Source organism: Martes martes, assembly GCF_963455335.1.
Source record: "Martes martes genome assembly, chromosome: 1".
Lineage (NCBI taxonomy): Eukaryota > Metazoa > Chordata > Mammalia > Carnivora > Mustelidae > Martes > Martes martes.
In genome coordinates, this window is record NC_137888.1 from 195,400,911 (window position 1) to 195,425,234 (window position 24,324).

General features: G+C 43.4%; 1 protein-coding gene across 2 annotated transcripts in view; it reads left to right on the top strand.

Annotated features, from left to right (window-relative positions):
* Positions 1-24,324, top strand: part of SFMBT1 (Scm like with four mbt domains 1) — a 120,551-nt gene that overhangs the window by 7,641 nt on the left and 88,586 nt on the right. For both annotated transcript variants that reach the window (XM_080812245.1, XM_080812246.1), the window contains exon 2: positions 2,877-2,949. The gene's annotated coding sequence lies outside the window, so the exon portion shown is untranslated. The remainder of the gene's footprint in view (positions 1-2,876; positions 2,950-24,324) is intronic.

A 24,324-nucleotide genomic window follows, 5' to 3' on the forward strand; every position in this document is an offset into this window, starting at 1 on the left:
GTCCTCAAGCACGAGTTATATTTGCATTTAAAATATGCATAGTTATTATTATTTTTAATACAAGTAACATTTTACACAAACTGGAAAACAAACTTAGATCTCTTAGATGTTATTGGGGCCCTGTTTTCCTTACGGGGAGATAGAGGCTCCTGGATGAACTGAGAGCAGCTTTAAATGACTTTTGCCAGACCCTGTTGCCTGTAGTAGGCATGACAAGGGGCTGGATAGGCCCAGCTCTGGCCTTCCCTGCTAGGGTGGGTGTCCCTTCTCTGCAGTGAGTGCTGGAGGGGAGGATTTCGTGACTCCTGCTGCCTCCTTAAGGCATTACAGGGTTCTGAAGACATTGTCCCAACCCTTTACTCTGATTTTGGCTTCCTGTTAACTTGTCTAAAAGGAGCTCTTTCCAGAACACTTCTACTAGCGAAATCTTAAGTTTTGGTGTGTTCTTCTGTAGCTTCCTCGAGGGGCTTCCGTATTCCCCTGTCTCATCATGGACCTCATTGTGATCTCCTTTTTCTCTCAGAGTTCCAGCCCCTTTAGACCTGGACCCATTGTCCAGTCTTTCACTTGCTTCCCAGCCAGTACCCTTACTCTTGCCCTGTTGTCCTTCTGCAGCCTCTGCTTCATAGACCACCACCCCCAAGCTGTCCAGCCTGTGTTCTCTCTGTTCTTGGACACAGGCTATCTCGCATTTAGGGTCCCCTCTTGAAGTGGTCCTTTGCGTGTGTGGCCCCCGGGGTCCTGTCTTGAGGAAGAGCCTTTTCTTTTTGCCTTCTGTGACTTTTTCAGACCTTCCCTTGTTTCTCCGTTTACATCTGTCTTGGTGGATTCATCCACGTTCACCTTCCCCTAGCCCTTGTGCCTTCCTAACCCTTTCTGCTAAGCTTTACCTCCACATGTCTGTTGCTGTCTGGATCTCCAGTTTGGTTGCCTCACTGGGCCCTCAAAAGACACAGGTCCCAGACAACCCATAGCCTCTCAATCTACCCCGAAGCTGCTGCTCGTCCAGCAGGGCTGTCCGCCCAGGTCTCTTTCTTTATGTTCCTCTTCAGTGATGGTGTTTGTTTTGTCCCCCGACAGCTCTCTTGTGGAACGCAGAGTCTTCTTGAATTACCAGCCTCCGAATTAGGAATATTCATGCAGATCTGACTCGTTTGCTTTGAGACATTTTTAAAGCTAAGGAACATTTTGTTCAAATGAATCTTTCTAGGAAGCCCAGTGTGTAACATAAACACAAGTAGAGGTGTCCGGGGGAGGAAGGGAGTGAAGGGCCAGTGTCCGGTCCTGCCCTTAGCCAGCCTCCCAGTGCTGCCCTCCGCCGCCTCCTCCTCCTCGAGGCAGGTTTGGCATCTGGCCCCTGGACTCTGTGCGTGGAGCTCCTGCAGTTACTGCCAGTTCTGTCCTGAGGGCACTCTGTGTATTTGAAAATCACTTTATCTTTTTTGCACCCCACCTCTTTCCCATTGGTTTTCCTTTGGAAAGTTTTAATTGTGACTGATAAATACAAAATTAGTGCCAGTGATGAATCTTGCCAAGGAAAAGGAAAGCCACCTTGGAAAGTGAAACTGGGTATTAAAAAGAGCCAGCTCCATTAAATGCTGAAAACTTCACAAGTGCCCAAGGGCTCCTTTCAAAATTTAGTCTCTCCTGACTGTACCTTTCCGTCTTTAAAGCTGCATTTCTGTAACATGAACATTCAAGATAAGCTTAGTTTAATTTTATGTTTTTGTTTTGTCCCTTTACCAGTATAGCAGGTTTATTCAACCCATAATGTAACTAAAATATTTGCAGTGAAAAGTATAAACCTTGTTCTCTTGACTCCAAATGCCCCCCCCCCCCCCCCCCCCCGCAATCTTCCCTGCTCTCCAGTCCATCTGACAGACTGGCCAGAAGAGCTTTGTCAACAAACGTGATTGTATAATGTAAAACTTCCACTGCCAGTAGGGTGAAGTCCAGACTCCTCAGGAAAGCAGGCGGAGTCCTCAAAGAGCTTCCCTTCAGTGACCGTCCCACTCACCTCCCTCCCTCTCACTGACACCCTGCCCTTCATGCATCCTTTTCCCTGGAGGTCCCTTTGTCTAGAGTGTCCTTCCACTAACACAGCACTTCCAAAATGTCAGTCTTGCATGGACCACTTTCACACTTTTTTTGCCATGTTTGATTAATCATTCTTGTAATATTTAACAAATTGACTTTTAAAAAATTGATCTTTTTTTAAAAAAAGATTTTATTTATTTATTTGAGAGAAAGTGCACACGGGATGGAGGGGCAAAGGGAGAGGGAGAAGCAGAGTCCTTGCTGAGCAGGGAGCCAGACCACAACCACGCGGGCTCCATCCTCAGACTCCTGAGATCATGACCTGAGCTGAAGACAGACAATTAAGCAACTGAGCCACGCAGGCGCCCGTAAAAATTAGACTTTTAACTTAAAAGTATTATTACATTTAGAAATGTAATAATAAATTACAAATAATAAATTACAAATAATAAATGTGAAATAGTGGGGCACCTGGGTGGCTCTGTGGTTAAAGCCTCTGCCTTCAGCTCAGGTCATGATCCTGGGGTCCTGGGATTGAGCCCTGCTTCGGGCTCTCTGCTCAGAGGGGAGCCTGCTTCCTCCTCTCTCTCTGCCTGCCTCTCTGCCTACTTGTGATCTCTACCTGTCAAATAAATAAATTTTAAAACTTAAAAAAAAAGAAATGAAAAATAGTGAAATATAAATAATAGTAAATCTAATCAGTTTATGAAAATACATTCCTTCAGTAAGTTTCTCAATAAAACCCTTTCCTTGTATTTAAAAAATTTTGAAACTATGTACCTGATGATAGATGATATTAAAGAGTTGTTGATATTTTTTCTTTTTTCTCTTTTTTTTAGGTGTACTAATGGTGTTGTGATTATATAGGAGAATGCCCTTTCTACTGGGGGACAGCAGCTGAAGAGTTTAGAGGTGAGATGTCGTCATGTCTCCAACACTTCCAGGTAGCTCTGGAAGTACATGTATATGCCCGTGTGCAGACACAGAGAAGGCTTTCAGGAGATTGTTAATCATTTTTTTAATCTAAGTGGAGAGTATTTGGAATTTTTTCTACATCTCTGAAAACTTTGATGAAAGCCTGTATTGGTTAGGGAGCATAAAAATGACTGCAAGAAAGTTGGTATTCAAAAAAGTCTTTAACCCCAGCTCACGATGGGTAACACACACACAAATACACACGCACACACACACAGATTAAAATATTATTAATTTTAAAGTTGGGCTACAGTTGACATACAACATTGTATTGGTTTCAGGTGTACAGCATAATGGTTCAGTATTTGTATATATTGGGGGACGGCCTCCGCAATAAGTCTAGATAACGTCCGTTACCACACACAGTTAACAAAAGCCTTTTTTCTTTTGTGATGAGAACTCTTTTATTCTCTTAGCAAATACGTGGTACAGTGTTATTACCTGTAGTTGCCGTGCTGTATGTTAATCTCTAGGACTTAATTTATTTTAGAACTGAAGTTTGTGCTTTTGAAGTTCTTAATAAAATTGTATTTAACCAATACCTGTGAAGTTGCAGTTGCAAGTTTTATGTGTTAACTTTTTTCCTCCATTCCACCATAAAAATCCTACATAATATACTTTAAAAGAAGGAGTCTTTGTAGTGCCTACATTTTCTTGTGTCCCACCAGTGGCTTGGGTGTTGCCCAGAGGGGAGTGCACTGAGGAAATCCCTGCTTGCCCTCTACAGGACTCTGATTCCGGTCTTGTGTGAGGTCTTCCTTCCTGGACTCCTCCAGGCCCAATTACCCTTTGCCCTGGGTGCTCACTGGCATTGTACATGCTCCACTCTTATAAATATCACAGCTGTAATCATTTGTCCCGTGTTTCTCATCTCCACCAGGCTGTGAGCTCAAGGTCAGAGACCCTGTGTATAGTACCTTGCACACAACCTAGCAGAGAGTAGAGAGCGGAGCAGCTCTGGCTGATGAGGGCACAGAAGTGATATTGCCACATGGCGGTTTATAATGTTCTTTCTCCTTGAAGATGAATTGTGTTCTAAACAAGAAGCTATTATGTTTAATCAGATTCCCTCTTGTCACTCCAAGGCTTCGAGGCTGCCAGTGACTTTCCACCGTCATTAGAATAAAATCCAAACTCCTTTTGTGGCCTATAATGCCCTTTGTGGTTTGTCCCCGTCCTCTCTGCCACTTTCCCACCACTTTCCCACAGCACAGCCTCATGGGTTCCCTGTTCCTCCAAGCACACCACGCTTGTTAGCGTTTGTTCCTTTTCACCGGAAGGGATTCAGCTCAGAGATGAAACCTTCCTTCAACATCCTTACCTCCACTCCAGGCGCTATGTTCTCGTTAGTGTTTGGTTTTCTTTGTGGCACTTATCGCTATATGAAATTATCTTATTTCAGCTCATTTTAAAATTTAAATTAAAAAATTTCAATTTATTACATATGCTTTGAAGCCACACTCTAGAGAATACGAAAATCTACTCTGAGGATGTTTTTCCGTATTGTTCCTTGTGACAGAACTAGACAATGCCCTGATGCCTTGTTCTTGTGTTTACTCTTGTAAACTTCATGAAGACAGGAACTGGTTTTTTTTTTTTTAATCAAAGTTTTCATCTTAATTCCAGTGTAGTTAACAGTGTTATATTAGTTTCAGGTGTACAATATAAGGATTCAGCACGTCCATATAACACCTGGTGCTCATCACGCATGTCCTCCTTGATGCCCATCACCTGTATCAACTATTTCCCCCCGACCCCAACCTCCCCTCTGGTTACCATCAGTTTGTTCTCTTGAGTTAAGAGTCTGTTTCTTGGTTTACCTCTCTCTCTTTTTCCCTTTGCTTGTTTGTTTCTTAAATTGCTCATTTGAGTGAAATCATATGGTATTTGTCTTTCTCTGACTGACTTATTTAACTTAGCGTAATATTCTCTAGCTTCATCCATGTTGCAAATGGCAAGATTTCCTTCTTTTTGCAGCTGAATAATATTACACTGTATATATACACCACATCTTCTTTCTCCATTCATCTGTCGATGGACACTTGAGCTGGCTTCCATAATTTAGCTCTTGTAAATAATGCTGCAGTAACATAGGGGTGCATGTATCTGTTTCTTTTCTTTCTTTCTTTCTTATTTTTTTTTTTTTAAAGATCATATTTGTTTATTTGACAGAGAGGGAGAGAGCAAGCACAAGCAGGGAGAGTGGGAGAGGGAGGAGCAGACTCCCTGCTGAGCAGGGAGCCCAACGTGGGGCTCGATCCCAGGACTCTGGGATCATGACCTGAGCCCAAGGCAGACATTTAACCAATGAGCCATCCAGGCGCCCTGTGTGTTTCTGTTTCAATTAATGTTTTTGTATTCTTTTGGGTAAATACCCACTAGGGCAATTGCTGGATTGGAGGGTAGTTTTATTTTTAACATTTTGAGGAACTTCCATGCTGTCTTCCTCAGTGGCTGCACCAGTTAGCATTCCCACCAACAGGTTATGAGGAGGGGCTGGGTCTGTCTTAATCAGCATGGCACGCCTGGTTCTGAGAACAGTGCATGGCAAATACATATATGTTACATGGGGGTGTGAATAAACAACCAACTTGTAAATGATCTAAGGAATAATTTTTTTTTTTAAGCCTGGACATTTTTGTACAGTATTACAGTTCAGTTCAGGATGTTCAGAAATTTTTTTATGAGAAGTCAATATTTTTGTCATATTTTGCTGCTTGGAGTGTCTGTTTTAGTTAATCTTTTAGGTTAGCAACATTTCTTTTGTTTTCATTAGAGTATTAACTTATGTCATTATTTTTGCCAAGGCCCCTGCACATTTATACATCCTTAAGAAATACATTTCTGTTAGTAAAAATCCAGGTGAAGGGCATTAGCTCCAGGCATTTGCTTCACTTCTCATGGTGCTGGTTGCAGAGACTGCTGTCAGCAGCCCGGTTCTCTGTGGGTGTGGGGTGGGGCGGGGCAGCAGCACTCGCCATTTGGTTTGCCCAGTGTGACTGGTACATGAACCCTGGGCGGGGCTTCCGAATCAGACCCAGTGGATCCACTGTCCTCCCGCTGTTGTTCATTGAGTCAGTGTTCTGGGGGCACTGAGACCAGGGAAGGCATCCACAGAGGTGGAAGAAGGTTGGACACGCTTTCTTGGGCTTTGCCTGCAACCTCCCTCCCCAGTCCTGTTTGGAAATGGAAAAGTTTTGGAAATTTTGAAGCTATGGGGGTAACCCTCTAGTTTATGACTGAAGTAACTTTTGGCTGGGGTGAGTTTAGGAAATTTGGACTCTTTAGTAATACTGAAGTTCTTTGTTGGTTTAGCAATAAGAATTTTAGATGAAACTGTTTCTTATAAAATGTGATTAGAACATAATAACATGAAATGTAACAACTTCAGTTATGGATTTATTAATATATTTGAATCATTTAAACTTTGGTTACAACAAAGGGAAACATTTAAGAGATTTATGCATCTTGGTTGGGGAAGCAAGTGCAATTTTTTTTTTAGCATTATGTTTAGAAATTGAACGTTATCGTGGTTTTGAAGGAGGAGGGTAGAGTGGACCTCTCTATATCTACCTTTGTTTAAATAAATTCAAATATTTGCCACAAAGAATTTAGAGATAGGTAAGAAAAGTAAGATTGCTGTTGAGAGGCAACACTTTTCCTTCTACTGCTTTGATTTTGTCATAACCATAGACTTAAATACTTACTGATTTTTTTTAAACAGGGATATGTGTACATAGTAAAATGTTTTCAAATTGTGAAAAAGAGTGTATTCCTTAACTGAGAACCCCAGTCCCTCAATCCCTTCTGTAGGCCACTCTTATTGCTAGTTTCTTTTTTTTCCCAGAAAAATTCTATTTGTATAAAAACATATAGTTCCCCACCCACTTAAAAAACAATTGGTGGTACTCTTCATTTAAAATACCTTAGATAGGGCGTCTGGATGGCTTCAGTGGGTTAAGCCTCTACCTTCGGCTCAGATCATGGTCTTGGGATCCTGGGATCCAGGCCTGCATCGGGCTCTCTGCTCAGCAGGGAGCCTGCTTCTGCACCCCCCCCCCCCCCGGCCTGCCTCTCTGCCTGCTTGTGATTTCTCTGTCAAATAAATAAATAAAAAATTCTAAAAAAAAATTAATAAAATACCTTAGCTATATCCAAGTACACAAAGCTTGGCCTCATTCTTTTAATGATTACCTAGGAGTCTAATGTATGGATGTACCTTTTTTTTCTTTTCTTTTCTTTTTTTTTTTTTTTGTAGGCTGGGGCTTGAACTCACAACCCTGAGATCAAGGGCCACATGTTCTACCTTGGTAGGTATGAGCCAGGCGCCCCCAGGATGCACCTTAATTTATTCATTCAGTTTCCTGTTTGTATACATTTTGGGTTATTTCCAGTCTTTTATCGTGGAAATTATCCCGAATGACAACTGAATGTGCTAGGATTAAGATGAGTTGTCTAATACTTAAAGTTTTTTTCTGAGCTAGTGTATTTGTAGAGACCATTCTCCAACCACTCCCCGTCCCCCAAATGCAGAGAAGAAGCAAGTGGGTGCAGTAGAGTCAGCGGACTCGGAGATAGAGTCGCACAGAGGCCTTCTGCCTGCCCGCCACTCTCCGCCTTCCCCTGCAGGCAGCGTCCGCAGATGCCCCTGCACCAGTGAGGCGTGGACGGGCCTTGAAGCCCTAGCCCTGAGTGCAGCCTGCTTGTTACAGGTGTAGATAATTTGTTTTGTATTTTGGTTTTGAGAAAATTGCTGCACCATAGATTGACTAACAAGTTATATCACTTTCTGGAATTTTTTTTTTTTTTTTTTGCATTCTTTTGCTTGTTTGGCAGATATATAGCTAAATTAAAAAAAAATACCAGTCGATTTTTTTAAAAATTTTATTTATTTATTTATTTGACAGAGGGATCACAAGTAGGCAGAGAGAGAGAGAGAGAGAGAGAGAGAGAGAGAAGCAGGCTCCTCACTGAGCAGAAAGCCTGATGCGGGACTCGATCCCTGGACCCTGAGATCATGACCTGAGCCGAAGGCAGCAGCTTAACCCACTGAGCCACCCAGGTGCCCTACCAGTTGATTTTTATTTGAGCTACTTGGTAAGGAATTTTAGACACGGTGCTGTGGGTCCAGTGCAGTGATTTCTGAGGAAACTGAATTTGGAATTGTGATGCATTCTGTAGTTGAACCCTACAGTGTTCTATATATCTCAGTAATCCAAGTTCTTAGTTCTTACCTTTTTTTTTTTTTTTAAAGATTTTATTTATTTATTTGACAGAGAGATAAAGAGAGAGAGCACAAGTAGGCAGAGTGACAGGCAGAGGGAGAGGGAGAAGCAGGCTCTCTATTTAGAGCAGGGAGCCCAATGGGGGACCCAATCCCAGGACCCTGGGATCATGACCCGAGCCGAAGGCAGTTACTTAACTGACTGAGCCACCCAGGTGCCCCTAGTTCTTACCTTTTATTAGAAGAACTTCAGAACACTGCTCAGAGCATATATTTGTGTCCCCATCAGTATCTCCTCTGTGTGCTACTGTCACTTCTAAAATGCAAGACAGTTGATGGTAGTATATTCTTTTCTCTCTGTGGTCGTCTGTTCCTACCCTGTGACCCTTGTGTGCTCAGAGAACATGCACGTGGAGCCGGTGGTGGGCGGGCATGCACGACTGTCTGTGAGCACCAGTATTCTTTCCTGCAGGGTCCGTGAGCCACTGAGGGTGCTGCTGGCTGTGCCTGAGCCAAGTGTGTGTGCTCTGCTGGGCCCTTCTCTCTGCTGCTTATTTTGTGTTCTAGGGAGTAATTTTGACCAGTGGAGTCAGGCAAAAGGATGTGACTTGTAGTCTTGGGCTTGTGGCAAAGAAGGTGTCATACAGTATTACTCACTAGGTCAGAAAGCAAGTTTTAAGGTTTGGTAAGGTGCTTTTAAGGAGGGGTATGAGAGGAAGTACAGAAATCAGCAGACAGTTAGGGTTAGTCAGATAAAACCACAGGACAGCCTGACATGTTGGACCATCCAGTGTTGAAAGAGCAGGTAGAAGAAGCAGTGGCTTGAGGGCATGTTTTCACTTGAAGAATTTGGAGGGCAAGGGATTGCCTGTGGGTAGTGCCTGGTGCATTTATACAGGGACTCCGCTTTAATGACCTCTCAGGTTCTTCCACTCCTTCTTGTTGAGAAAGGTGCTCCTGATTGGCTGGTTTGCACACTAGGACGAGTCAGAGGGCTGACTTGAGACAGATGGTAGGCATTGAATTTCTTTCTCTTGTGGAAGCGGCAGTACCCTTCCCTGGGGGCAGCAGTGTTATTGCTGCATTAGAAAGTTGTATTTTTTTTTCTCAGTAATGAATTGGAGATATCATGATCTGATACCACAGAAATTCATTTAGCAAATGCCAGATAGCCATGAAGTGAAGCCCTGGTGCCAGGAGTTTGAGGAATGCAGAGTAGAGTGAGGTCCCTGCCCTGGAGAAGCTTCTAGTGCTGTGGTAAGACATGCCACAGAATACTCCCGTGTAAGTGCTGTCAGAAAGGTACAGAGTACCTACCGTGGAAGATATTTCGACAAGGGTGTGAGAAGGGCTATCTTGTAGGGCATTGTTTTGGGAAAGAATTTTTGTGGGACTTCAGGCAGTGAGTGATCGGTGAATACTTGTGTTGTTAGTGTAAGACTTTCTAATAAGATAAATTATTTTGGTTTTTAATGGAGAAAAGGCCTATTGTAAAATAAGAAAATAACCCTAACTTCTCCTTTGCAAATCCCCTTCCAATCCTAAACCTTTAGTGCTCCTTCCTCCTAAAGCTGTTTAAAGCTGGTGGGGTTCCTACCAGCTCTTTCTCTCTGAGAGCAGTAGAGGAAACAAGAGCTAGCTCTCATGATCCCTGGGCTGTTAACATCTGGAGCTTAGGCCCAGAGCTGCAGTGTGTAGTAGTCAGGACACGGGGATGGAAGGAGAGTGCTCGATTTCTGGCCATGAGCATGCAGCGTGGCAAGAATTAGAGTATATCCTAAGAGAGCCCCAAACTGTTTACGTTATCTGTTGAGCTTCCATATTTGCTGTTTAATTGCTGAGGGGGCTTATTATGTTGAATGCTTACATGCAAGTCATTTGCAGTTTTGATTTATGGTTCTCTGTTTTTGTGAATCTTTCGTTTCCAATACAGATTAACCTTAAACTTTTTTTTTTTTAAATTTTATTTATTTATTTATTTGACAGACAGAGATCACAAGTAGGCAGAGAGGCAGGCAGAGAGAGGAGGAAGCAGGCTCCCTGCTGAGCAGACAGCCTGATGCAAGGCTCGATCCCAGGACCCCGGGATCATGACCTGAGCCGAAGGCAGAGGCTTTAATCCACTGAGCCACCCAGGCGCCCCAACCTTAAACTTTTTTTTATTGTTAATTTTTAAAATAAGCTAGTTTTTGTAGAATGGTAGTAAAGGGACCATTATTATGGTTATTATTATGACATTATTATGTCAGCCTACTGGAGAACTTTGGTGGGGTAGGTTGTAGAAGAAATGAAGTCCCCTTTTATTTAAAGCTCACTACTCTCCTATTCATACTTCTAAGCTGTTGTTTGAGAAGTAAATACTACCTTGGCAGTTTCCTTTTTTTTTTTTTTAAAGTAGGCTCCATGCCCAATGTGGAGCCCAGCGTGGGGCTTGAACTCCTGACTCTGATCAAGACCTGAGCTGAGATCAAGAGTAGGATGCTTAACCGACTTAGCCACCCAGGTGCCCTGGCAATTTGCTATTTTACGTGGTGATATTTATAATGTTAACGGTCAGAAAGCTAATTTCTCATTAAGTAATTTTAATCTTCATGCTTTCTTAGAAGTGGTGGATTGCATTTGGGGGCAGAACTTTTTTCTGAAGGACTGCAAATATATCACCTCTCCAGACATCCTTTTTGGAGATAGTCTTCCCCCCCCACAACACAGCCCAACAACTAGAACAGCCAAGTCCATTTCTTTCTTTTTTTTTTTTTTTAAAGATTTTATTTATTTATTTGACAGACAGAGATCACAAGTAGGCAGAGAGGCAGGCAGAGAGAGAGAGGAGGAAGCAGGCTTCCAGCTAAGCAGAGAGCCCGATTCAGGGCTCGATCCCAGGACCCTGGGATCACGACCTGAGCCGAAGGCAGAGGCTTTAACCCACTGAGCCACCCAGGTGCCCCGCCAAGTCCATTTCTAAGTAATTGCTATAGAGCTCATGTACCAAAGCTGATCATATTTCTTTCTCGGTTTTAACTAGTCTCACTTTTGTTTGTGGATGGTTCCTAACTCTTTCCCGGTCTTGTGTAGAATAGACCCCATTAGCTGGGAGGCAGACAAGTGGAGATTATCAGGGTTGCACACTGGTGGCAGCTGTCAGCAAAGCCCAGCATTACTTTGGGGCTGGACATCCGACATAAGGTTCTTTTGACTTACCAAAGTTATCAGAATTATCAAGAAAAACTTAAAAGTTTGTTCAGGACTCACACTCTTATGGAGATAAGGAAGTAAAAATATATTTCAGAAATATTTCCATCTACCGTTAAAATGTGTTCTGGTACTTGAAGAAGGACCAAGCCTCGTTTATATCTGGGCTTTATTACCTTCATCCCAAAATGACGAGAAGGGGACTATATCAGATTTCTTCTAGGTTTAAAATTCCTCATGGCTCTCTAGAAAATTTACATATGATAATTTTCCTCTTAGAAATATAGTTAATAGGAGCGCCTGGGTGGCTCAGTTGGTTAAGCGACTGCCTTTGGCTCAGGTCATGATCCCAGAGTCCTGGGATCAAGTCCCACATCGGGCTCCCAGCTCCACAGGGAGTCTGCTTCTCCTTGACCTTACCCCTCTCATGCTCTCTCTCTCTCTCTCAAATAAATAAATAAAATCTTAAAAAGAAAGAAATGTAGTTAATAAAGTAATACTTTATCTCTAATCTGATCATCTAAATAGAAACTGAATTTATAGGTATTGTAAGTTCTATACTTCTATATTGATTCTTTAATATTTCTATGAAAATATTAATATTTTTATAGCCCTGATATATGTTGCACGTTAGTTTTTCCCTATATTGATTATTACAGAATGTTAATTTGCAATTATTTAGTTTTCTTTGGCTAAAGCCATTATATTCTCACTGAGTAGGAGTCTTACGAAAATTTCTATAGATGTGAATTCCAGCAAGATTCAGGGACCGGCCCCAGACTCTAAGGCCATGTAGGAGTTCAGGGTCTCTTGAGGATTTGCTCAGCGTCCTCATCGTCACCACGTGGTGCTTGCTAACATCCAGTTTCATTTGGACTTCAGTAGCCTCCTCACAGCTCCCCTTCCTTTCCGCCCTTGCCCCCTCCAGTCTGCCCTTGACACGTGGGATCCTGTTGACAGGTAAGTCAAAGGATGTCACTCCTTTGCTCAGAATCTACAGCTGAACTACCATCTTTCTTGTCTTTCTTGTCTCCTGCAAGGCTCGCATGGCCTGGCCTCCCCACCTCTCAGACTTCAGCCCCTTTCTCCAGCATGTAAGGGGTCTCCTTCCATGTTGTTCCATGAATGCTCTTCCTGCAGATATCTGACAACTGGCTCCCTCAATTTCTTCAACTTTTTCCAAAAATCACCTCAGTGATTGACCTGCGTATCTAAAATTTTTTTAAAGATTTATTTATTTATTTATTTGACAGATGGTTAGAGAGAAAGCACAGGTAGGCAGAGTGGCAGGCAGAGGGAGAGGGAGATGCAGGCTCCCCACCGAGCAGGGAGCCCATGCGGGGCTCGATCCCAAGACCCCAGGATCATGACCCTAGCTGAAGGTAGCGGCTCAACCGACTGAGCCACCCAGGTGCCCTAGTGTATCTAAAATTTTAACCCTCTTCCAATATTTCATATCCCTGCCCCCTGCTTAGCTTTTTTTTTTTTTTCCCTCTCCTTAGCATTATCTGACACTTGTATTTTGTTTATCTGTTTGTGTATCATCGCTCTCTTCCACTGGAATGTTAGCTCTCTGAGGAGAGGGATTTTTGTCCCTGCTGTTTACTGCTCTTCTCTAGCACTTAGAACAGGGTCTGGCTGATGGTAGGTGCACAGTAAAAATTTGTTGAATGAGTGAATGAATGAATATTTCACAGCACAGAAATAGCATAGATTCACCCTGGTCTGTGAGTTTTATAAATTCTGAATTTGGCAGACTATCAGTTAGTGTTTAGTCGGGAAACCCCCCAGGTGCTTCAGTGAAGAAGGGGTACAATTCAGGGTGCCTGAGTGGCTCAGTTAAGCATCCCAACTCTTTTTTTTTTTTTAATTTTTAAAAAAAGATTTTATTTATTTATTTGACAGAGAGAGAGAGATCACAGGTAGGCAGAGAGGGGGAAGCAGGTTCCCTGCTGAGCAGAGAGCCTGATGCGTGGCTCAATCCCAGGACCCTGAGATCATGACCTGTGCCGAAGGCAGAGGCTTAACCCACTAAGCCACCCAGGTGCCCCAGCATCCCAACTCTTGATCTTAGCTTGGGTCTTGATCTTGGGGTTAAAAAAAAATAAGGGGGGTATGATTCTAGGAATTAGATAGAAAAGGAAGGGCTGGAAGAGCAAATGGGGAATGTGATATTCCTCAGAGCCCATACACCCCCATTTTGCCTCAGTGCTGCTGGAGTTCCCTCCTGCCAGGGCTGCTGCCAGAGCCTTACGGGAGCCCAGCTGCCTGGGGCTTGGGAACGTAGATTTCAAGCCAGATGATTCAGGGACGGTCTAGAAGGGAAGGTATAGGGCTAAGTACCGACATAAACTGTCCAGCACAGGGGATATTTATTTAATTCATTTGGGGAGATAAGCTTAGATGTAGGACAAACTAAATTGAGTCGTTTGTGCTGTGATCCCAAATTAATAGCGCAGGGTGAGATCTGAGATTATGAGTGCAACATTAGCAAGCTAAGAATTAAATCCCAACTTAGCCTAGTCACATCCATGTGTTGAACCACAAACTGAACTCAGCCTCTAGAAATGGAGCACGACAGGAAACATATCTTCACTGTGGCCATGATCTCTTAGCGTGATTAAGTGCTCATTTCCGTGAGTTCAGTAAATCTGTTTTTAGGCCCAATTGTGTCCCAGATTAGATCTCTGTCACCTAAAGGATCATACTGGCTTCTCCTAATCTGATTACAGAGTCGTTACTCAGAGTCCTGGTGTCATTTACAGGCCTAGGATGTGACAGGCTTGTATTTATGGTACCTCTGACCCAAGTACTCCTTTCTCTGCTGCTGAGATCATCCCTGGCTCCCCACTCCCCCAAGATGAATCGCCAGTATCTTGTCACTCCTCTTCTCCCTTCCTTTCTCTTCTGACTTTACGAACAAGGGCAGCAGAGTCTAAATATACTTGATTGCTAACCATATTCATGTTCAGTACTCATCAATATTTATGACATCGATCTATCAATAATAAGCTTATTTTTATTAGGGATGACAGCTTTTTTAATCTCTCATGATGCAGAGGGAGAAAATAGTGGAAATGGTTGGAACTGGTAGGAGCCCTGTTCCCTTTGCCCTTTTCCTCACTTTCCTAGGCCCTAGTTAAGACTGGCCCAGGGATCTGGGTTGAGGGTATGTTTCTTGGATTCGAAATGTGTCATTGATAGACCAAGAAACTCCCTCCTCCATTCTCCCTCCCCCCCACCCCCCGCAAAATGAAATCCTATGCCGTGATTATATTTCTAGATTTAGAATTCTGCTGTGATTTTTTTTTTTTTAAGATTATTTATTTCACACACAGAGAGAGATCATGAGTGAGCACAAGCAGGGGAAGGGGCAGAGGGAGAGGCAGAAGTAGACATCTACCTGAGCGGGGAGCCCACCATAGGGCTCGATCCCAGGATCCTGGGATCATGACCTGAGCTGAAGGCAGATGTTTAACCAGCTGAGCCACCCAGGTGCCCCTATGATTTATTTTTTATGAAATTCACATCCTTTTTTCCTTAAAAACTGAAATTCCAAGGGCTATTAATGTTAATAAGTCTCTTCAGAGAGTATTTTACCATGTTTTTGATGAATTAAATAATTTATGTTCAAGTACCAGCTTATTTCATTCATCAAGTTATTTTGGATTTCTGGATGCTGACTATTTTTATTTAAGGATGATCCTATGCTACTTGTAAACATAAATTAATGGATCTTCCATCCATCTTATTATGTTCATGGATTTCCTTGTAAGGATGTAATCGATCCCTTAAAGTTGTACCTAGATGCAGTCCCTTTGTTTTCTAATAGGATTTAAAAATTATTTTCTTCATCTAAACAAACTGAAAATAAACTTCTATTATTTTTTATTTTCCCATATGCCTGAGTAATTTCTACAGCAAAAAAATTAACTGCCAGAACAGCTTAGATTCTTCTGTTCTTTGTGCCCTGAATAAATGAGGGCTTAATATTTGCGTTTTTACTACTGACAGCCATAACATTTTATTTAATGCTATAGAGAAGGAATCCTTGAGAGGAGGAACAGTACTGGGCAAGGAAGGGGATGGCCCCTGGTGTATTTGCCTTTTTAGTCTTCTGAAAGTCCCTTTCTGAATTTGAAACACCATGTTAGTGAGAAATATTACCTCATCAAAATTCTATGAGAAAAATGTTCTGTTTGAATTTAAGCAAAAACCATTTATTTTTCTCTTCAGCATGCTTCCACTGCCTCTCCCTTTTAAATGATTTTATTTGTACCCTGAAGTTGCTCTGTTTTTGAGCCGTGGTTGTTGGAGGCTTTCCTAGGAGGGTGCTGGGCTGACGGTGCTGGGGCTGGGAGTCTGTGACAGAAGCAGGTGGGTGGGCGGTCCTGTTCTCCTGTGCCCTCAGATGCTCCCAAGGAGTTGATGTCTTAGGAAGACACCTTTAGAAACTGTTACACACTCATTTAAATTAACTGTCCAAATGGGGTGCACTAGAGCTAGGAAAATGTTTGTGACTCAAAGACCCTTACTCTTAACTTCTTGCAGGCATTTGCTTTTATTTATTAACTTCTTATTTTGGGACAGTTCAAACATACACAAATGAAGAAATAATAATGCAGTATACCTCCACATACAGATCACGCCGCATTAACGTTCTGTTATTTTAGAGGTATTTTCTAATGAATTTAGGCATGAAAAGCTTGGATTTTATATATATATTTTTCTTGGCATTGTGTTTAAGGCATATTTTTCTCAGTTTACATTACAATTTTAGTTGTGCCCTAGTAACTCCCGAGACTAGTTGTAATGCACTGAGTATGAGGTAGGCAGATTGCTGCTGGAGCGGTGCTTGACAAAGAGGAGAAGTCGTATGCAGACTATTTCTGGTGTTACTGGTAGGCTCAGCTTCGCCAGTGAGGAACTTCTTTTTCACTTATGGGGAGCACGAATCTAGGTTATAAAACTGGTGGAAGCTAGATATAGTTTGGAAGTGTTTTCTTCCCTTTTCTTTCTTTCCTCTTCTCTTCTCTTTTCTTTTCTTACTCTGTCCTTCCTCCATCCTCGATTTGTCTCCTTTCTGCCGTCTGTCCTACAGGTGTTTCGTCTGCTCTGTGTGTACAACGCTACAAGGTGGGAGCCTATGCTGTGGGAGGGTTGGGGGATGGCAGACATGCCCGGACATAAATAGGATCTAGCATTGGCGACAAGGACTTGGCAGGTAGACCGAGTGATATGGCCGAGAGTATGATGGGGATGTGCTCAATAAGGGAATGAGAAAAAAACTGTGGGTGATTTCAGACGTGCAGGTGAGAAAGAGCTGTGAAGAGAGCACTTTGGGCAAGGGAGCAGGACTTGCAGAGGCCCTGAGGTAGAGAAGAGTCTGCAGGGAAGTAGGAACCCAGCAAGGGAGCATGACTGGAGGGAGCCACAAGGTCTAAGCAGACAGTAGATCTTTCAGGTCTTGTAGATCTTGGGTAAGGGGTTTGGAGTTTATTATTTAGTAAGCTACTGAAAGGCTTTCAGGAGGATTGTGACAGGATCTGCTTTGCCTTTTAAAAGATATCTGTCTGCTATTAAAATTTTGAAAATTCTTAAAAAAAAAAAAGCTGTCTGTCCACTCTGTGGAGAATGGATTTCTGGGAGTGAGAGGAGAGGCAGTTTGAAGGCTCCTGCGGAAGTCTAGGTGGCTTGAATTAGAATGATGGCAGCGGGAATGGAGAGAAGTGGTTGATTTCAAGCTATGTGGGGACAGTAGACTCAGTAGGATTTGCGGATAGCTGGGCTGATGGTTGGTATCTGGGCTTGGTTGGTTGTGTAGTACAGAAGTGGGGAAGCCAAGGAGAGTTGAGTTGGGGAGCAAATTGGAGATCAGCTTTGGTTGTCTGTGGAACATTGATGTGGAGATTCCGAATGAGTACTTGGACATACCTGTCTGTAGCTCAGGGAGTAAGTCCTCATAATATTGGTAGTACTCATCGTCATGGATTTGCATGACATCACCTAGGAAGAGAATGTTGGATGCTTGTGGGGAGCAAAGAGAACTCAGCATTCGCTCCAGGGAAATCCCAGGTTTAGTTGATGTGGTTCTGGAGCAGTCAGCAGACTGAGAAGGACTGGATGGAGGGGAGGAAGGAGAACCAGGAGAGCGTGTCACAGTTGCTGAGAGAAGAAAACACTTTGAGGATGAGGGACAGTTTCCTGAGTGGATGGGGGACTTAGACTGGCTTAGGCGATTGGAAGGTCACAGTGGCCTAGCCAGCAGCCACTTTAGTGTGTTAGGATAGATGCTAGCCAGATTGGGGAGGAAGTGAGCAGTAGGGTGGACTAGCCTCCAAGATGAGATGTCTTACTGTGAAAGGGGTGGAGAAGGGCTGAGGGGCGACTAGGGGTTTTCTTTTCTTCCTGGCATGGAGCACTAGAGCGTGTTTGCGTGCTGTTCAGAGGGGATGGAGTACCGAAGGAAGCTCCTGGCACCCTCACATGGGTCTGCGTAGGTATCTTTATTCTCTCCTGCCTCTTGGATTCTTCAGTTTTCTGAATGTGAGTAGACATCCAATTTGTATTAAAGAAACAAGGAAGCAGGAGTTTATTGCTACTTGTCGTCTGTCTGTGGAGATGCATCTTCTTTAAGGAGAGGAGAAAGGTTTAGAAATAGCACAAGATGTACACAGATGCTTACAAGAAGTCACACTCATTTTGTCAAGGGTATTACTTTCAAAGTATTGTTGATATTTTTTTGAAAAGTGGAGGCCTAAGCTGCAAGAGAAGGAAAGAGGCATGGGGATGCTTATTTCATGAGGTCCTCTAGGTGTGAATGCTGGAACTTCTCCCAAGTTGCTGTTTAAGCTCAGCCTTAAACTTGACAATGTAACATGTTGGAGTCCTTTCCCTCTACCTTTGAGGGGGTTTTGTTTACTAAGTGTGAATGGCTGAGGCTTGTGGGAGGGGCATGGGAGCTTGCTGTAAGCAGGTTAGACTGTGATCTCCTAAGACCACAGGGACTTAGTTTTGTTCACCACTTGATAAGTGTGAATGAGTGAACGAATAAGTGAACTCTGAAAGTAAGCATCACTGGGGCGCCTGGGTGGCTCAGTCAGTTAAGCAGCTGCCTTTGGCTCAGGTCATGATCCCAGTGTCCTGGGATCGAGCCCCTTGTGGGGCTCCTTGCTCAGCAGGAGTTTCCCTGTCCCTCTGTTCTCTCTCTCTCTCTCTCTCGCTCTTGCTCTCTCTCAAGTAAATAAATAAAATCTTAAAAAAAAGAAAAGTAAGCATCACCATATTAGTAGTCATGGACAGTAAAATGACTCCTGCATTTTCAGAATTTTCAAAAATGTCCTTTTTTGACCAAATTCTTATATAAAATATGCAAATTAGAACATAGTAAGATACCTTGACATACTCACGAGATTTGCAGAAATGTTTAAATCACACAGTAGGAAATAGGTATATGGCGCCATGGAGCTTTCCTCACTGGTGCTGGGTGTGAGACGGTACAACCACTCTGAAATTCTGTCTGCTTTACAAGGTGTATGTGCTTGTTCTGACTTCGCTGGATTGTGGCAGGGAGGCCGGCTCTGCTACCTTCCAGCCTGTGGCCGTAAGGGTCCTGGAGCCCAGAGAGGCCATGGGGTCTGATGGTGAGTGAGGAGTGTGAACTTCGAATTCTAGTACTTTTCTCCCTTTGTCCTTTAATTTGTTAATGACTCTGTTCTGGATCTTAGAATGCTCTGTATTTTCTCTTGTTTTGCTGCTAAAGGTATGGCTCCAAAAAAGACCAGCAGTCTAACTAAAGATGGAAACAGTTACATTGTCTTCGATGAAATGAGTCTTCTTTCCCCACTGCATACCTGGTCATCTGAGGCAGAAAATTAACAGACAAAAGATTGTAGATTTTATTTTCTCTTTTATTTTTATTTTATTTGTTATTATTTTTAGAGAGAGTGGGGAGGTGGGCAGAGGGAGAGGGAGAGAGAATCTTAAGCAGGCTCTATGCTCAATGCAGGGCCTGATGGGGGCTCGATCTCACGACCCTGAGATGATGACCTGGGCTGAAATCAAGGGTTAGCTACCCAGGTGCCCCTCTATGTTTAACTTTTTGAGAAATTGCCAAACTGTTTTTCCAAAGTGGTTGTGTTGTTTGACATCCCCACTGGCAGTGGGTGAGAGTGTCAGTTTCTCCACTCCTTTGTTGACACTTGTGAATGTCTGTCTCTCTTTTTTGTTGGTAGCCATACTTGTGGCTTTAACTGGGGAAGTAGACATTAAAACACAGTGAAATGAAAAGGCAAAAAAAAAAAAAAAAGACTGCACACAAAGAAAAACACAGTGAGATGTGCTACACAGTCATCAGTTATGCCAGTATTTAACAGCTGAGTGTAGAAAATGAGTAGATGCAGGTCGATCAGTTTTTATGACTCAAATGATTTTGGCTTTTTAAATGATTTTTATTGAGGTGAGGTTGCCTTAGTTAAAAACAAACTCTGTTTTTAAGTAAACCCTACCCCCAGTGTGGGGCTCGAACTCCCCACCCCAAGATTAAGAGTCACATGTTCTACCAAGTGAGCCAGCCAGGTGCCCCAGCTGTGTTTGCTGTAGGTTTTCATTTTGGGGTCCTCCACCTCCATAATTTCTCTCTACTCTATTGAAGTTCATGCCAGCTGTGTCTTTATTCATTCACTCACTCCATCAACACTCTTTGAAGCCCTGTCTGCTCTCAAGAGTCCAGTCCCAAGAGAGCCTAGGACACCCCTGTCAGGTACTGGAACATCAAATTTTGTGATGTGGGAACAAAAAATGTAAAATGGCTGTACAGTTAAAAGGTAGACTAGATGTACTGCTATTCTTGAGAGCTTTTTAACCAAGGAACACCTGTTAACCTGTGACAGCTCTCACCTGGGTTTCTTGTTATTGTTCAGTGATTCATTGGCTGGTGGTTCTAAAAACTTTCTGCAAAGGGTCTGTCTGCTTTCCTGAATTGAGGCTTTAGAATGTGCAGTAAAGTGTCTAAGAGGAAATGGTAGCGGATGAGGAAATCCATTTTGGGAAAAGTTTGTGTGTAAAGATTGTGATTTTTGAATTGCAGCTTGGTATGTGGAGAATGAGGTCAGGTTTTGGCTTTGGCTGTCATTTACTGGTTCTGTAGCCCTTGGCAAATTAAAAACTTCTTGAAGCCTCATTTCCTTACCTGTGAAGTGGGAATATTTCAGAGGGTGGAAGGGATGAGTAGTTACTTAGTGTAGCCTCGAGGGTTCAGGTGTCAACTCTCTTGCTCCTTCACCTCAAGACAGATTTTATAGAAAATAAGCTATGTTCCTTCCTGAAATAAAGATACAAATTAACTGATTATTATCTAATAGAAACAAAATTAGAACATTTTGGCAAAAGAAAAAAACAAAATGAACATAATATACCTAGTTATAAGCATTTCCTAGAATATGACAAAAATGGTGTGATTTTAAATCACTCTTAATTCTTAGGAGTCACACTTTTTTTGTCAATTTTAGGTTCTTCTTTTTAAAGAATATTGATTGATTGATTGATTGATGAGAGAGAGACAGACAGTGAGAGAGTACAAGCAGGGGTTGGGGAGAGGGAGAGGCAGGTTCTCTGCTGAGCAGGAAGCCTGATGTGGGGCTCTATCCCAGGACCCTGGCTGGGATCATGACCCAAGCCGAAGGCAGACACTTAACCAGCTGAGCCACCGGGTGCCCCAATTCTAGATTCTTCTATTTCAAGGTATAAGTCATTAAAAATTCTTCCAGAAGGGGTGCCTGAATGGCTCAGTCAGTTGGGCATCCAAGTCTGGGTTTCATTTAGGGTTGTGGGATCAAGCCCTGCCTTGGGTTCTGTACTTAGAGAAGAGTCTGCTTCTCTCTAACGCTCTCCCTCACTGTCCCCCACCACCACACTTTGCCCTGCCACCATGCACCCTTTCTTTCTCTCTAAAATAGTCTTTTTTTTTTTTTGAGGTTTTATTTGTTTATTTGAGAGAGAGAGATAGAGCACAAGCAGAGAGGAGAGGAAGAAGCAGGCCCCCCACCAACCAGGGAGCCAGGACCCCATGATCATGACCCAAGTTGAAGGCAGATACTTAACTGTCCTAACCACTCAGGTGCCCCAAATAAAGTCTTTAAAAAAAATTCTTTGCAGAAGATTTTTAGAAGTCGTGATTATATTCATGATTATATTCTAAAGTAAAATGTGTTTTTTTGCAACAAATCTGAGAAAATGGTTCTGGTAAAAGGCAGAGGGAAATGATTATACGTTCATTTATTCCCCCTTTCTTTTGTTGAAAATCATTACTATGTCCTAGTTGAGAAACATCTCTCTCTCTCTCTCTCTTTTTTTTTTAATGTAAGATGAGATGCTATCAGGTCATGTTTTGTAACAAGTGAGGTTTGCATCTTGAGTTAATGACTCATTAAGGTTCCTGAATATCTGTTACAGTTTGAATGAATTGAAGAATCTGTGAGGACTCTGTTGTCTGGATTCTCTTATCTGGAATAAAGTTCTTGCAAAGTGTTCAGTATTATGAAATTTTGAAACAGTGGAGGATAGAAAGATGAATTTAGCAGAATGCTTGCCTTGGATCAACTTTGAACAACTCAGTCATGTATGCCAAGAGTTGTACCCATGACACCATATTCTTCCCATTCTAGGTTGATTTATTACTCATGCCCCCTCTGTTAAAAGAGTATTTTTTAGGTAAAGGATTGAAGAGTGAATACTTTTATTATTTTGAGTACAAACTAACACATCAGTTGTAACTAGGCATGTTTTATGTATGGGTCAGACTGTCTCCATTTAAGGCTCCGCACTGAGAGCAGTTGGAAAAATGTTTTCCACTGAACCAGTGAGTGTTTTTGCCAGCATTATAATCAAATCCTATAGCAAGCTTCTAGATGATTTTTTAAGATTTTACTTTTAAGTCATCTCTACACCCAGCATGGGGCTCAAACTTACAACCTCCAGATCAAAAGTCTCCCAGTCCACCAACTGAGCCAGCCAGGCTCCCAGCAAGTTTCTAGGTGATTTTGATTAGTCTCTTGGATGTTTTATTTATAAAAACATGATTTAGGATTTGGGGAGGATAGTATAAAATATTTAATTTCTTAATAGTATAACAATATGTTTTTGTTATTAGTCTCTTTAGCACTCAGTTTTGAGAGGTGTTAGCTTTTCAACTGTAAAGCAGGCGGAATATGCTCTCATCAGTATATTTTGATTTATTATATTGATAGCTGAATTGAAATTGAGCGTGCAAAAACAAAAGTAGTCCTGTCACTTTCTTCAGTTCCAGCACCTTGAATAATATGGAGGATGGGCCCTAATTCTTGACCTTTGGGTTTATTGGTAAGTGTTTAACTAGTTGCTAAGATGAACGAAGGATTCTGAGAACTGCACAGTGTTGCTGTCCTTTTGAGTGCTGCTAAATCTTGTGCACTTGCTGCCCAGGTATCCAAATGCACACTCGCTTCCATTCATCGCATTCACTTTGAATTTAGCCGTTCTCTTCTCGGCCACCCACACCACAGCCCCTGCGCCTGGTGCCCAGTGGAGCTTCCCAGTGGCTGCCGGTGGTCTTCGCGCTGGCCACACGGGTGCCCTTTTATTTCTGAGTCTTCCCTCCCCCTTGAACGTCCTTTCCTACTTGGCGTTGTTGGCGGCTCCCTCTTTGGGAGACAAGCCTTCGTGCTTCTCACCTCCGGGCTTCTTTTCTGCGTACGGTACACAGAGCGAGTGGTCCCGTGACTGACAGAAGGCGTTCTTCCCTTCCTCCCCTACCGCTCCCTCCGCCCGAGTCGCAGCTCCCCGCGTGGGGCGCGCGGGCCCCTCACCTGCCGCGCGGCCCGTGTGCGCATGCTCCGCCTGCAGGGTCTTCCTCCCGCCGGTGGCGCCCCCATCCTGCTGGAACGCGCCCCGCTCTCAGAGCTCCGCCCTGCTTCGCCGTCTGGCCTTTGACCTGATAACCTGTGGAGTCACCTGTGATTTTTGTCTTCCTCCTTTGAAATGTCTCTCAGGCTTAGTCTGTCCCTGCTGCTCTGATGGCTGCTTGTCTGCTTCAAGAGCTCATCCCCGGGCTGGTCCGCACCTTCCTGCCGGTCGGCCTCTAGTCCTCGCTGGCCTATGCTTGCGCATACGGCGGGTGACAGATACGCTGGGAACGTAGTACCGCTCAGGCCTCTCCTGCCCGATGCTTCTTGTGGCCCGTATAACTTTTGCACACTATTTCCGCTCTCCCGTGCGGCCTTAATTCTGTACAGCGAGAGACTGAGCTCTCCCGCCACCTCCCATGCAAGCGTCACGCGGCTGATGCCAGCCCCACGCTGGCCTTGCTGGCTTCTGCGCGCTGCTCGCCCTGGTGGGAGTGCCTTCCACTCTCCCCTGGCTCTCCAAGGTTCTTTCCGCCCTTCAAGATGAAGTTCCCCCTTCCATTTTGATGAAGCTTTTTGCAGCTAACTGGACTCATAGTTCATGCTCTTTTCTCTGTGCAGCCAGTTTTCTAATGCCTTGCCTTTCAAAAATTCCACCCCCCGCCCCGCCCCCCCCCCCCCCCCCCCCCGCCCCGTGGCTCTGTCCCCAATTGTAAAATCCTTTAGGGCAGGGCGGGACTGAGCTTTGTAGCACACTTGGCCATCCCCGGGGTAGTGCCAGGAACACAAAGTTCAGGAGTGGTTGAGGTAGGTTGTGAGAATGGTCAAGCAAGCATCGTCAACATGCTGGTTTCTAATTGTGTTGGTAGATACTGGAAAGTAATTCTAAAGATAAAGATATGGAATAGATGTTATAAGGTTCATGGCCCTTGCCTAGGATGGTTTTAGCTTTTACCTGGTGTCCTTTTGTTGGTAGGGTATTGCAGATATGGGATTAAAATTCAGTGGGGGAAGCTTTGT